At 30.3% G+C, this 15472-nt stretch overlaps 1 protein-coding gene across 2 annotated transcripts in view; it reads right to left on the minus strand.

Moving 5' to 3' along the window:
• LOC113511373 (protein embryonic gonad) overlaps positions 1–14344 on the minus strand; it is a 179657-nt gene extending 165313 nt beyond the window's left edge. Inside the window, exon 1 of one of the 2 annotated variants that reach the window (XM_052894099.1) lies at positions 13768–14344. The gene's annotated coding sequence lies outside the window, so the exon portion shown is untranslated. The remainder of the gene's footprint in view (positions 1–13767) is intronic. The other variant, XM_052894098.1, reaches the window with a different exon arrangement.
• Positions 14345–15472: the final 1128 nt, after the last annotated feature.

Here is a 15472-nt window from a genome sequence, read left to right on the forward strand (position 1 = left end):
ATAAAATTCTCGTGTCGCGGTATTTGTCACCAAACCTCCGAAACGGCTTTACCGATTTTTATGAAATTTTGCGTGCATATCGGATAGGTATTGAAATCGGCCAACATCTATTTTTCATACCTCTCAATGGTAAGGGTCCACCCTTATCCCATGGTAGGGAGTACCAAGACTGGGATATCAATATGCAATTTCCACTACCGCGTGTACCATTACGCAATACTGACGTCCCATCGCCAGTCAATCGCCGTCCATACTATATACGGATCGAATCTACCTTTATTTATAGAGCCGATCTCTCGAATAGGTAAGAGTTTTTCTTAACAACATTAACGCATAATGGTTTATTAATTAAATATATATCAAATATTAATAAACATTAATTAAATATATATCTATAGTATATGTTATGACAGAAAAAAATTGAAAAAAGAAATATTTATTTAATGCTTAATTTCAAAGATTTTTTATACCACTGAAGTGGCAAATAAGCATACGGTCCACCTGATGGTAAACGGTTACCGTAGTCTATGAACGCCTGCAATACAATACCAATACCTGCAATACCGACCCTGAAGAAATCTCTTTACTCCCATATTTTAAATACACAATTTGGACTTAACGCGATTAAAAAGGTTTTACAGGTAAATAGTACCTACAAGGAGGGAAGGGATTGTTAGTAATGCGGACTACCAGTCCCATTGCTAGCAATATACCCTGGCAGGTCGACCTTCACGTGGACCCTTCTGGAAACCATCGAGCTGATTTCCAGGTGTATTCATCACGATGGGCTAACTGACCTGCCTTTTCATTCTTACTTATCATCCTTCACTGGTGCCCCGCCAGCGTTAGCGTTAGCGCAGGCGGGGCTACCATTTCATTATCATCTATTTAAAAAATTGTACCTACATACATGCTTCTTTATTACCGACGTTTCGACGTGGTTTGCATCACGTCATGGTTACGACAGGGCTCTTTACCCCTCTTTTGAAGAATCCCATGCTTAATCACTATTTATGGGTTATATATTATATATATATAATTATTATTACATTTTATATAAAATTTTGTGCCATGTGGTCCAGGTATAGAATAGGCCACCCCTTCCTTTCTCGTGGGTATTGTAAGAGATGACTAAGGGACGGCGAGAGATAGGCTGCTGCCCATCCCTGTACAACTCTCAACTGCTGGACATAAGCCTCCCCCTTGGCGGGTTTTGCCAGTAGTTGCCACGCTTGGCTGACTGGCAACCGCAGTAAACTTTCCAGATGTTTTAAGGGAGACGCTGCTGCCCACCTCTTACGACACTTACGGGAAAGGAAGGGGTGGCCTATTCTGTCGGACCCATATGGCCATATAATATTACTATAGGCGTACTAACTTTGAATATATACATATATAAATATATGGAAAACAATGTGTTCATCTTCAAGCAAGTTATTATTGTATACTGCTGCTAGAAGCCTAGTACTGACAGTTTGGCAACCAAACTGCAAATGAATTATTTTTTAGCAATTTGTATGCCGGTACCAATATGGAATGTTATGGAACTTCTGGTAGTAATAATGGTAGCCAATCTCCCAGTGTTGACAGTCACACACATACAAATTGATAGTAGAATTAAACAAAACGATTTCAATCGAATACATAACTAACGATTTGGACTTCCGGAATACAACACCTAATTCAGTGGAATACTTAATGCAATATTTATTGACACTTACCCGTGGACCGTTTACTGTGAAGTTAGATAGTTAACTCGAGCGATAAATTTTAAATAATAGATGAAACAATTTTTTTTCTCTCTCTCTAAGCTTGTTATCTCTATTTAGATGCTGATTGGATCTTTCTAAGTTAAAGTTAACGTGTTATTCTTACAAGGTGACATCGGGTGAGATTGGGGTCAACTGTGTGTTGGACTGTGTATTAAATGTGTTTGTTGTAATATATGTAATGTATTTAGTAATTGTAATAATATATGTAAATAGTATTTATATAATCTAATATATAAAATTCTCGTGTCGCGGTGTTTGTCACCAAACTCCTCCGAAACGGCTTTAGCGATTTTTATAAAATTTTGTGTGCATATCGGGTAGGTCTGAGAAACGGCCAACGTCTATTTTTCACACCCTTCAGTGATAACCCTTTGACTTTTTTTTTTATTTTATTTTTTTCAAATTTTATTATTTTTATTTTATTATGATTTAACATTTAAAAATATGTACAACTTAAAATTTTTACTTTTTTACGATCAACACCTATTTTTTAATCGCGCAATAGGCGATCTAATATAATAATTGTAGTACGATAAATTTTCACGTATTCATTTTCATGTAGTTCTCGAAATAATGTATATGGTAAAACAACGTTTGCCGAGTCAGCTAGTACTTATATATATATATATATATATATATATATATATATATATATATATATATATATATATATATATATATATATATATATATATAAAACTATCACGGTGTTTGTGATCGCACTGCTCTGAAACGGCTCGACCGATTTTTATGATTATTTTATATATATATATATAATTGATAGGTATGAGAATAGGTTGTAAGATATATTTTATACCACTATGTGATTGTAATGCCCCTACCCCTAATTTATGTTGCAGAACAACGGTTGCCAAGACCTATGTACGAGTACAGCAGTGGACAGTTAACCGCTGATAAGACGATTTTTTTTTTAATGGGTGATAATGGAATAGTAACCCTGTCTGCACTATTGGCATACGCTGGCGGGGCACCAGTGAGAGATGACAGGTGAGGATGAAAAGGTAGGTCAGTTAGCCCATCGTGACGAATTCCATTAGAATTAACCGAGACAGTTTCCAGGGGTACCGCGTGGAATTCGACCTGACAGGGTGTATTGCTAGCAACGGGTCAATTAGATCCCATTACTGACAATCCCTTTCCCCTCTATCTGATGATTTTGGTAGAGTAATAATCGGCGCTACTCCAATATTTATATATTGGGAATATCATTAGCGAAAAATAGGGTAATGAGTCTATTAAAAAGATATCACGCTGGTCGCTAGAAGCCTCTGGCGAGAAAGCTGGCCTGTACTTTGGTTAACGCATCTCCATAGCCAAACAGCGTTAAAATGCATCAAGTCTCCTAGTCACCCTACCAGTTGGTAATGACCTCAATTTTTTTTATCTTTAATTAATGTTTTAAGGTCTTGTTGTTTTTATTTATTTATTTATTTAAGGCAAACAAACAGCTAAAACAATACATAATGATATACTCAAATAGTAATTTGGTAGCCACTAGAATTTGCACAAAATAAAATACAAGTAAACGAAACACAAAATTTGACAATACTAAATTAAACAAAATTAAACAAATATAAACAAAATTAAATAAACAAATACTATTGAAAACTACAGCAACATTGTCAATAATAATGCTCATAAGTTAATAAAACATTTTTTCAGAAAAACACATTATTTGAGAATAAATACCTGTATAACCATTAAGAAAAAAAAAACAGTTAAGCACACCACTGTGTTATTTAAACTTATCCAAAATTTATTGTTATTATTAGGACCCCGCGGGTTGGTGAGGCTCGTGCTGAAAATCAGCGCTGTAGTGTCCCTGACAATACAGCATAATGCTGAGCACGGACCTCATTTTGCGGGTATTGCGACACACACACTCGTTTTGGACGAAGCTGTTATAATACAAATTGTTTTTATTTTTTTTTATTTTATATTCTTTATTTATATATAAATATTTTGTGTGTAGTTCCGTTATTATAATTCTTAATATTTTTTTTAACCCCAGTGTATATATTGTCTTATATTTCTGTAAAATAAAGTTCCCAAAGAGGGTTGACGTCAGGCAGGCGGCCAGTCGTAAAACTGTAAGCCAAATCTTTTTGTAATATGGATAAAAAACATATTACGCCGAACCCAAATATTATATATATTGGGATATAGGTAGAATGATGATGATGATGATTTCTGTAAAATAAAGTGTCTTTCTTTCTTTCTTTCTTGTTATGTAATAATTAATATTTTAAGAAAATTGCAAAATAAATAAAGTATCCTATGTGTTAAATTAGGATATAACCTACCTGTGTACCAAATTTCATTGAAATCCGTTCAGTAGTTTTTGCGTGAGAGAGTAATAAACATCTATCCATATCGCATTTATAATATTAATAGAAGCACACTTCAATTTTAAATTAAGAAAAAATCAGAAAAAAAAAAACTTTAATATTATTCATGTATTGTACCCATATAGTACTCATATGAAATCATCATTTTATGCAACATAAAATTTTATTACCAATTAAATAAAGTTTATATTAGCTAATATTATAAAATTATCCATCATGCAATAAATACTATTAAGTTCTCATATAAAACATATCAATAAAACTAAGATTATTAGCAATTTAAAAACCCTTTCAACATTCGATTCACATTCAATTCGAAACCCAATTAAAGGCGAGATAAAATACATATTAGCAATTGATATTGGAGGCTTTCAAATGTACCATTATGTCCCTACAATGAGCTATTTTCACCCACTAACATTAACAAGATGCCTGTCTGTACACTAGTTATAGATGACAGAGCTCGTTAACACCATGTTAATTTAATCGCTGGCTTCATTATGGGAGATTCATGAGGTAAATCGATGTGTTTTATGTTGAGCTTTCACATGTTGTATACATCTGTTCTGCAATGGTAAGGATTGATATCGCTTAGTGTTGAAACATGAAACAAACATTACAAAGGGAACAAACTATGTATTTGTATATATATGTATTTATATATTTATGTATACATATGGATTTATTTATGTATCAATAACTTTAAATGTACATTTGTATATTCATATTATCATAAGTATTATATTTCTATATTTATAATATTTAAAATAACGAACAGAGTTTCGTGCCTCACGTAACACTATTTATAATTACTCTTCTCCATCCAAAGGTTGCATGGAAGAGATCGCTCTTAGCAATAAGGCCGTCCGTTGTTCTCTCAGTGTAATATTTCCTGGTAATTGTTTGTATTTATAATAAGTTTACTATTGTAATCATAAGATTACAATAGTAACAATACTAAACAGTATTTTAAACCTCCATAAGGAGGTTTAAAATACTGTTTTGCCCATGATACCTTCATGCGTTGCTATTCCTGAGGACTCAGGTGTTATTCCTCCGTACCCCGTAAATTCACTGCCATATCCCACCTTTCAAACGGAAACACAGCCATGCAAATATAACTGCTTCACGGTAGTTATATTTGCACTGCACACGAATGGGACAGGGGTGCATAAGCAAATGACTTTTGTACAAAGTCTTCCTCTGGTAAGTTCATTTTATAAAGGAAAATTGAAGTTCCTTTATTTTTTTTATATTCGATACAGAAGGTGGGCTTCATTCTATTTCTTTCACATTTATTTTTTGAAAAAATAGAAATGTAATAATATAGAAAAAAATTAAAACTGTTGTAGACACGTCTATTTCAGTTTTCAATTTTAGAAACAGTTATAGACACGTATATATTGACTTACAAATTATATAATATATACAATGGAGAATTACAACACATTATGGTCATATAAATATACTCACTTGTTATACAAATATACAATAATAAAAACATACATACATACACGATAATATTTTATAGTACCAATAAAGTAACAGTAAAAATTAAAAGGTGATGATGATGATAATGACGAACAGCTTTCACAACTTCTTCATAAAAAAATCCTAGAATTTTTTAAAAGCAAATTTCTTACACATTTGTCTCAATTCAATGGCCAGCGCTCGTTCTCGTAGTATTAATAAAAGTAGTTCTTCCCCAAACATGTCAATACAGTGAAACCTTATCTAGGTCAAATATTTTATTACCCACTTTACACCTACAAAATCGCACCTGCCATATAATTCCGCATGGCACATACATTGTTATACAAAGTCCCTTCGAACACCGCTAGTATTGGACTGTCATATATAAAACTGAATGCTTGGCATGCTATTATAATACAAAGGTGAAAATACCATCAGTTATGTGCTTGAACGCTGACCACAGGCGCACCCTATTGTAAAAACCTTAGGCGTTTCGAAACTTTCTACTTTGTTCGCGCGGTTACTGTGGTACAGTTTACGGGTGGAAGCGATTCAGACTTTCAAATGTGAATGTTTTTGTTTATCCATCAATATACAATGATTTATAGTTTGTGAATATATTACTGTGGTAAATAATAGGTCAAGGTATAATCATTTGAGAATAATGTAGTAAAGAGGTGAAATGTTACTTTTTATATAAAATTTGTAAGTATTGAACATTTTGAACTAAATTTTCTTTATTTGACATAATTATAACAGATTTCCTTTTTGATACCGCAGTTTGTTGATACTTGGTAAAAATTACTATAAAAGTAATACAAGGGTTTTCCCTAATAATAGGATTTTTATAAATATTTTTATTAAAATTAACATATTATTAAAAAAACACATATTTGTATTTTTAAATGTGTATAGAAAAAAATATCGTCCTGATTAGTTAATACGCGGATTGTAATAAATCAAAATCAAATTAGAGGAACACCTATGAAATAAATAAATACACATCTCAGTGATATATATGATAATAGCGCCATCTAGTCCTAAGCAGACTTTGGATAACAGACAATTGATATAAATTCCTTCATCCTATTTATTTTGGTAAATATACATATATATTACACAGACCAGTTCACCAACACATTATCAATTTGAGACTTGTACTTAGTTCGCGTTAACTCTATTTGTGGATTCAAAATACCTTTAATTTATGTTATTACTTGAACTATAATATACTCGTATGAAGTATTAGAGGTCGAGTCTTTATGCCATGGACTCGTCGAATAATTAGTGTTTACATTATCATAATAATAATTTACATATGAGTAAATAGGCTAACTCGAATCAACAAGATGTGAATAAATTGAGCATAATGTTTATCATAAGGGCTTCGTATACTTTTTATGATTTTATAAAGGAAGTAGGTACGAATTAAATAAGTTTTTGTTTTTTTTTTGTTTGTATATTAGGTGTTATTTTAACACATTTTATAGCTATTTTATTAATTATTTTTGCAAACAATAGGGTTTCTTTCCTCATTCTTTTTACGCAACAAAATATGTATGATATTATTCCTTCCGTGGTATAACTGGAAACACGCTCGGGCTGATAATAAAGAGATATAGGTTCGAATCCCACTGGATAGAATTATCGAATAGTAATTTTTCAACATATTTATTGTTAAAATTTCCCAAAAACAGGTTTACACTTAAAAAATAATCTAAAAAAAAATTACATTATTCCTTATTATTAAAATTAAAACACAATCATTATAACATCGCTAAAATTAAAATGTTGATTTAAAATGTATATGTAAATTTAAATCAACTACGATAACGGGATCTATTAAAAATGTACTTACTGACTCGATCTTAACTGTGAAGTAAAATAAACGCTTATAATTAATGTATCAAACCGCTAAAGTTTATAACTTAAAAACTGTGTACAAAATGATGTAAAGTTTGCGCGGACCAATAGAGCCATATGCTTCTCTCTCGTTAATTGCTCTCGCAGAAGATAAGGAAATGCCTCTTGTAATATGAACATGTCAGAGCGTATTGCGTTCATATTTTCTAGTTTATTGAGTGAATGATGCGCAAAATTGCAAACAGAAACTTCGTTGTAAAATATCGACCGTTGGCGATTGATTTTAAATGTATCCACTTATTATCTTTAAAACGTTTAGTCACAGCATTTATTACCGATTATATATTATATTATATAAATATAGATATTGTAAAATATAATTAACATAAATTTGTGTAATTTTCGTAAATTTACAGTATTTTTTTATGCGTTCATATTAAGATTTTATTTTATTTATATTATATATTTACAGTAGGCAAATGTAGTTTCCTTCCGTAGTCTTATGTTTATTTTTCATGACTGAAATCATTATTTATTATTGTTTAGAATCTTAAACCTTAATAATATAATAAAATTGTAACTATTAGATATTGTCTGTACATGGGAGAGATTTATAAAAAAAATTATATGAGGGATTTCAATAAGCAATAATTTATAGAATTTTTTGTATCTGTATGTTTGTTCCGACATCACCCAAAAACTATTGCATCATAGTTGTATTCCTCAATGTCTAACTTCACAACTAGTATACGTTTAATTTAATTAATTTGTTAAATCTAATTAGTTTTTTTTATACAACTCAGAATGGCAAACAAGCTGACGGCCCACCTGATGGAAAGTGGTAACCGTCGCCTATAGACATGAGCAGTACCATGGACATAACAGAGTATACTGTTTCGCCCATAATACCCCCCATGCGTTGCTATTCCTAAGGACTTGGGTGTTATTCCTCAGTTTAAGGCAAGGGATGAGCAGCAACGTTCCTCTTAAAACATCTCCAAAGCCTAATTGCGGTTGCCAATTCGCCTGCCAAGCGTGGCAACTACTGGCAAAACCTCTCAAGGGGAAGGCCTATGTTTAGCAGTGGGCAATTAAAATCTGACAAGATAATGATGATGATTAACAAAAAAGATATACTTTTTACTTATAATTTCAATAAATTTATATTCAATAATAATTTTAGAATGAACATAAAATTTACTTTCAATGGAAAAATCTTTTTTTTATCTTAATATCCAAGTCTCTATCTTTATTTCTGTTACATCCAAAATATTCCAGTTAACAAAAGTATATAAAACATCACGTTTCATAACTTTTATTATCTTGTACAAATAAAAAAATAAAAAATATATAATACTTTAATTACACGTTTTCGATTTGGATATTTCATTTTGACAGCAGACACACAAAATCCGTGACTGCACGTACCTTTCGAAGTTACGTCTAATGACATTACCTTACCTTAAAAAAATGTTAATTCCATCAAGGTCCCTATTAATTCTTGGTAAAAAAATACATACGATATTCAACATATATAATTCTATTAAGCAATGAACAGTAATAACGTTGGCATCGACCATCTTCAAATTGTAATCAATCACAGAGAAAACATGATTGTGAAGTCTGACATACGTTATGGATCGTACAAATAAGTATAAATAATACATCTGATTGCGGGTCACGAGTCTGGCTTATTGTATGTTCGTCACACTTGTATGTTCGCCACGGTGAAATGTGTAAATTGTATATTCGTCAACTTAGTTTTTAATGTAATTATAAAATGGTTTTGTTAAACAAAATTAGGAATTAGTTTAAACAGTATTCTTTATTTGTATTTGACAAAAATAATTATATTAGAAGTAATTGTAAAGGTTGATATGTCTGTGGATTTTACAAATAAAAAGAAATAATACATCTGATTGCGGGTCACGAGTCTGGCTTGTTGTATGTTCGCTATGGGGAAATGTGTAAATTGTATATTCATCAACTTAATTTTTAGTGTAATTATAAAATATATTATAAATAAAATTAGGAAATAAGTTAAAAAATAACCTTTATTTGTATTTGACAAAAATAATTATATTAGAAGTAATTGTTTGACATGTCTGTGCATTTTGCAACATAAAACAAATAATACGAGTACATCTGATTGGGGGTCATGAGTCTGGTTTATTGTATGCTCGCTGCGGTGAAATATGTAAATTGTATATTCGTCAACTTAATTTTTAATGTATTAATAAATGTTATGTATATTGTAGGATCGTTACATTTGTAAGTTCGCCACGGTGGAATGTGTAAATTGTACATTCATCAAATTAATTTGTAATAAAACTTTTGAAAGGCTAATAAAAAAAAAAATCTTTATTTCGACTTTATATATAAACGATTACATTATAAGAAGTAATAAAGTTTGACACATACTTAAATTATATTTTACAAATAATCTGATTTCGAATCGTGTCTAGATTATTGTATTCTATAACAATTGTAAGTTCGTTACAGAAAAATATTGTGTAAATTGTAAATAAAACATTTTTTTTAAATTTTTTATTTGATTACACAATCTTTAAATATGTAACATGTTTCTTTAAATAAATCGACTTAAAAGAACATACTGTCGCATACCTCATACATTTTCACTCTCTAGAGAGCATATATTTTTAACTAACTTGCCTAATACTGAGCAAGCAAAATAGTTAAAAGTATACATTATTTAGTGTATTTTATATTATATAATTAAAATAATTTAGAAATTATTTTAAATATTTTTAAAGAGTAATATATGAATTTAATGTGAAAAAATCGTGATAAGGTAATATACTATTTTATATAACCACCACTTAGAGATCGTAAAGTAGGGATAGGTAATATATAGTAATATATCTATATATAGTAATATATAGTAATATATATTTTATTTACAATATCTATATATTGGCCCAATAATAGATATATTAAATATCAGTTATCCAATATGTAATATCACAACGAAGAACACTATCGGAATAAATATAGATACCTGATCTGTATGAACGATACCAAAATGGGTGACGACCTTTCTTCCATCATCAATCTCCAAAGGAAGTCGATATATAGATATTAGAGCTGTATCGATATTACTCAAGCCTACCGCAAGGGTAAGGAGTTGAGTTCTGATCGACACTAAAAACTTTGTATCACTCTCCAGTGATAGTAAACACTGTTAACAAACAAAACGAATCAAAATGGCATCTCTCCCCGCTCGTTTTTATGTTTAACAAATTTAAACATATTAAGAATGTATACAGTCAAGAAATGTCTCTAATTACCTCATTAAGGGTTACTTCTTATATTGTTACTAATTAGTAATTACTAATTAATTACTAATTATTCCGTAATTAAAGAAATATAGTTGCGTGTTTATGTTTAATTTTAATTAAAATATAATTAAATTTATTGAAACTATTTCTGAATTTGTAAATTTACAATTTAGTATTGTGAGTTAGGTCGTTTTTCAATGCGGGCGCGTGTGTGAAGTAAAACAATGATGATCTTACAGATAACGGTGATCTTTGATCTCATATTTTACCGGGCAATCCGTGTGGTCGATATTACGATGCAGATACGAAACGTGAATTCATAAAATTAAACATTCTTATCTATATAAATGATTGATATTATGAATTATATATATAAAAATCGATGTTATATTAATAATTTACTTGTAATCGTTATGGTACTCCATCAAAGTCTTATAAGAAATATGAATAGTATTTTTGTTAATAAATAACTATAAAAAAAAAAGTCAATCTTATATAGATATATAACTCTCATATTATATATGAGAACTGTAAAGATTTAAAGTTCCAATATGTTGAACTATTTAATTTAAACACAATATGAATTGTTATCAAATGAACAAAATTACTAAAGCATATTGAATTTCGAATCAATTTTAATAAACCGTATTGAGGGTAGTATAAGAAAATGGTATGAAAATTAAAGTTAAGAATCGAGCACTGACATATGGTTATATTATATCTATATTATAATATAGATATAATATATATTATAAATAAATATTATATATATTATAGCAACTATTAATGCTATCTTTTTCAAATTTGTAATAATTCTAAATATTGTTAGCCTACACACTGCAATTAGCAATAGAAATACATAATTGTTAATAAAAAATGTAATTGGTAATTTGTATTACTTTATAAGTAAAATTACTTACAATTTAAATAAAAAAATCCAACAGGTACTGATTGGGGATAGGGTACATAGGCAAAGGGCAATGGGGACCTCCAGCCTCATTGTCAGCGTTTGATGCATTCATCAACTGACCTAACTTCATCCTCACTTATTTATCATTTCTCACCGGTACCCCGTTATCAATATTTATTGCACAGGCGAAGCGGAGTTACCATTTCGTTACCATTATTAAAAAAGTGCCAAATTAAATCAATCGATTATATGGTTTGTTCATCATTTTCGTTTTTATGTCAGAATAATCATTGTAACATATGTAAATATCAAAAAGAGATGAGTTTGATTATTTAATAATTACAATTGATCGCTTGCTAATATAATAAACGTGAAATGAATTTGTTTGTTGCCACTTAGCTGGTAGAATAACTATTTCATCAATTGCCATAAAATTTGATATACGTATAGTACTTGTATTTGTGATAGAAAAGGACATAAACTACTTTCATCATTGTCAATCAATATTGTAGTGATCACGCGGACGCGATCACGGGTAAAAGCTAATAATTATCATCATAATATACATAAATAAATAATATCTATATAAAAAAAAAATATCTTTATGACTAGGTACGATAAACATAAAATATATTCATAATCATAAAACATTTTCGTTGCCTAAACCACCCTCACATTACTTGGCGTTGGTGTTACAAAGTAGATACATTTCATTTTCATTTTGTACTGTCTGTTTTGATGTAAAAAACTAACTTTGCTAGGTGGCTATTGTCACTTGTTTGTTTCACAGAATAACTAGTGTACTTTCTTTATTTCTCTGGTCTGATCTTAAGATTTAAATAATTTTCTACCCATATTCCATTTATTTGGTGTCGGTGTAATATTGTTTATTCATATAACCCAAGATTTTGGCTTTTAGTTTTACGACCGGCCGTCTGCCCGACATTAACCCTCCTTAGAAATTATTATAATATATAATAATAGTCTAGTATTTATAATTTTTTATAATATCGTATTTTGACTATTAAAATTTTAATATTAAAAAACATCGTTTCAGAATAACTCTTTATTATATGTTATTTTACTGTATTTCGTAAAATATTGCAGAAATTCTTTTAATTGATATTATATTATATATCAATGATATTAATTAGTTATTTTACATCTATGGCATAGAATTTCGCATTAATATTGTTTTATTTATTTAATATAATAAAGCAGTTTAGTAAGATAATTTTATTAAAACTCCATAACGTTATATATTATATTTTATAGACATATTTAAAGAGATTTTTATAAAATTGGTATAATTTTAGATAAATATATTATTTATTTCTATTAATCATTAAGATACGAGATAAATAAAAGAATGAAAAACAAGCCGAAAAATCTGTTAATTTTATTAAAATAAAACCGTAGTTTATTGCGATAATTTTGTAGTAATCTTTGCTACATATGTAATGAAATTTAATTAGTTTAGCAGTAACATTACTAAATATTACACTATTTACAATTAATTATTTAATTCCTCGACTTACTAACGAACTACCCACCGATGTGCGGGATAATATTACTATTAGTAACATCAAGTGTAAATAAAAAAAAATAACTTATTGCTTTATATTAATACAAGTTTAATAGTCTTAATGTATTTAGCATAAATATAAACCTACGTAGTTTCTGAATGCTATTAAGAATATTTTCAGTATTTCTGTATATTTCTAATGATAAATAAAAAAAATAGTAATATTACTGTAACAAATTTAAAGAACTAATAGCTCAAATTGATTGCCTGTTAAGACACTATTTCAACATATTTTTATCAAATTTTCATGAATCTGTTACTTCAAGTAACAGTCATAAATTTTTTTTCGTATATTGTAAACTTATTCGAATGTTCTGTTAATAGTATATATAATATTATAAATATAGAGTAGGCAGACGTTTAAAAACAATTATCGCCACTTAAATATTGTGAGAATTGTTATATATTTAGGCAAATGACTTAAATTACAACAAATAAAAAATATAGCGGATATAAAATATATAGTATAATAATTGTTATAATAAATATAACTTACCCTGGCGTCTTTTAATTCAAGTGATCACTAAAATAGCTCCTCTTGTTCCACTGAACGGTTCTGAAGGTATTGTTTATCACACATTCGCTGTCAATTTTCCTATATCATTTTCGCACAAAACTACACAATTTCGAACACATGAATTCCACTCGTCAAAAAATCCGGAGTATAAAAAAAATATGTTAAAAAAAAAATAAACAGTTCTATACAGTGTCAGTGTTTGGTAATTCGCAAATTAAAACTGTTGCGAATTCGAAAAAAGAATTCAAAGCGCGCGCGTCCCTGCGTACGCGCAACGCGAATCGCGCGTTTCGTTTTTTAACCGTCTCCGGAGGCACACTCGGATGTGGTCCGTATGTGACTGTATACTCATCTTGCACTTCACGATCACCGAAGAAGATACATCGCCCGTCTCGCTCGCGCACCCCTTCACCCACTATCGTGGTCCCGCTCTCTTATTATCAGAGGTTAAGCCTTGCTCATCAGTCAGTCGACACGCGGACACCGGATGGGAAGGCCGCGTTCACAATTTACAGTTACTTTCTCTATGCGTTATAGGATCATAAAACACGTACCGTATGGTGCGCGCGCGGCTATTCTGTTCGCTCGTCGCTGCGTCTTGGTAATTTATTTCTTTGGTCTCACTGAGCCGGCGCAGGTGGCTGCTCCCTAGATATTTATCGATCGTTTGGCGAGGCCCTGTCAAGATGCATCGCCGTTATTTAATACTAACAAATAATGTCTATAAGCATTACAAATCGTTAACATTTTATCTACATCACGTAAATTTAAATGGGCGGCTATTAAAATTAGGTCGGGGGTCAACAGACGATATGTCATAAAAACGCAATGATCGATACGAGATGCGCACACGCAAGCGAAACTAGATCGCCGAAAATGTTGCACGATCAATTTTATCACCGACCAATCCGGTGGCCGCGAATTGACAAGAACGCTAGATCATTCGTTTAGATCATCGGAGTGTGCATGCGCATTTGCCGCGATTGGCGTGGCGCGCGTTGGCCACGCCTGTACCGTTATAGGGGGGCAATGACTGCCCCCCAAAGTGGGGGTTTGTAGATCAACAAAGGGGGAGGGGGGGGGGGAATGTGTGACATATGACATGTACTAATTAATGCATTCGTATTTTGTTTGTGTAGTACCCGTAAACATTATTAATTCATGAATTTTAATGTTCAAACGAATCAAATAGGACGTCTTTGTTTTAATTTACTATGTTTTTCTATGAATAATTTTCACATTAGATTTAAAATATATGTATGAACATTTACAATTTTGATTAATAAGATGTTTTAGGGTATCAAGTTTTTTTTTTTTTTTTAATATTGTCCTACCGCATTTCTGTTGTAATGAAAGGTTAATTAGCCATAAATATTGTTATTTTTTCTCTCCTCATTTAAATATTAATATTCTTAATATGTTGAATGTGTTTTTAAAAAGTCATTAAAATAATTAATTGGTATTCGCAATATATTATTCAAATAGCAAAATAAAAAATATTAATGTCGTCATAAATATAGTAAATGTACCTAACCTAGCCTAACATTTAGCACAAAATAATATTATTTAATAGATATTTTATTTCATTGTTTCTGCCTACCCTAATGGGAGACAGGCGTGACAGATATGTATGTATGTATATTTTATTCTTACTAAGTAACACAATAGTAATATTATTAAATGC

Source organism: Galleria mellonella, unplaced genomic scaffold (assembly GCF_026898425.1).
Source record: "Galleria mellonella isolate WM207_F2 unplaced genomic scaffold, CSIRO_AGI_GalMel_v1 utg19, whole genome shotgun sequence".
NCBI classification, from domain to species: domain Eukaryota; kingdom Metazoa; phylum Arthropoda; class Insecta; order Lepidoptera; family Pyralidae; genus Galleria; species Galleria mellonella.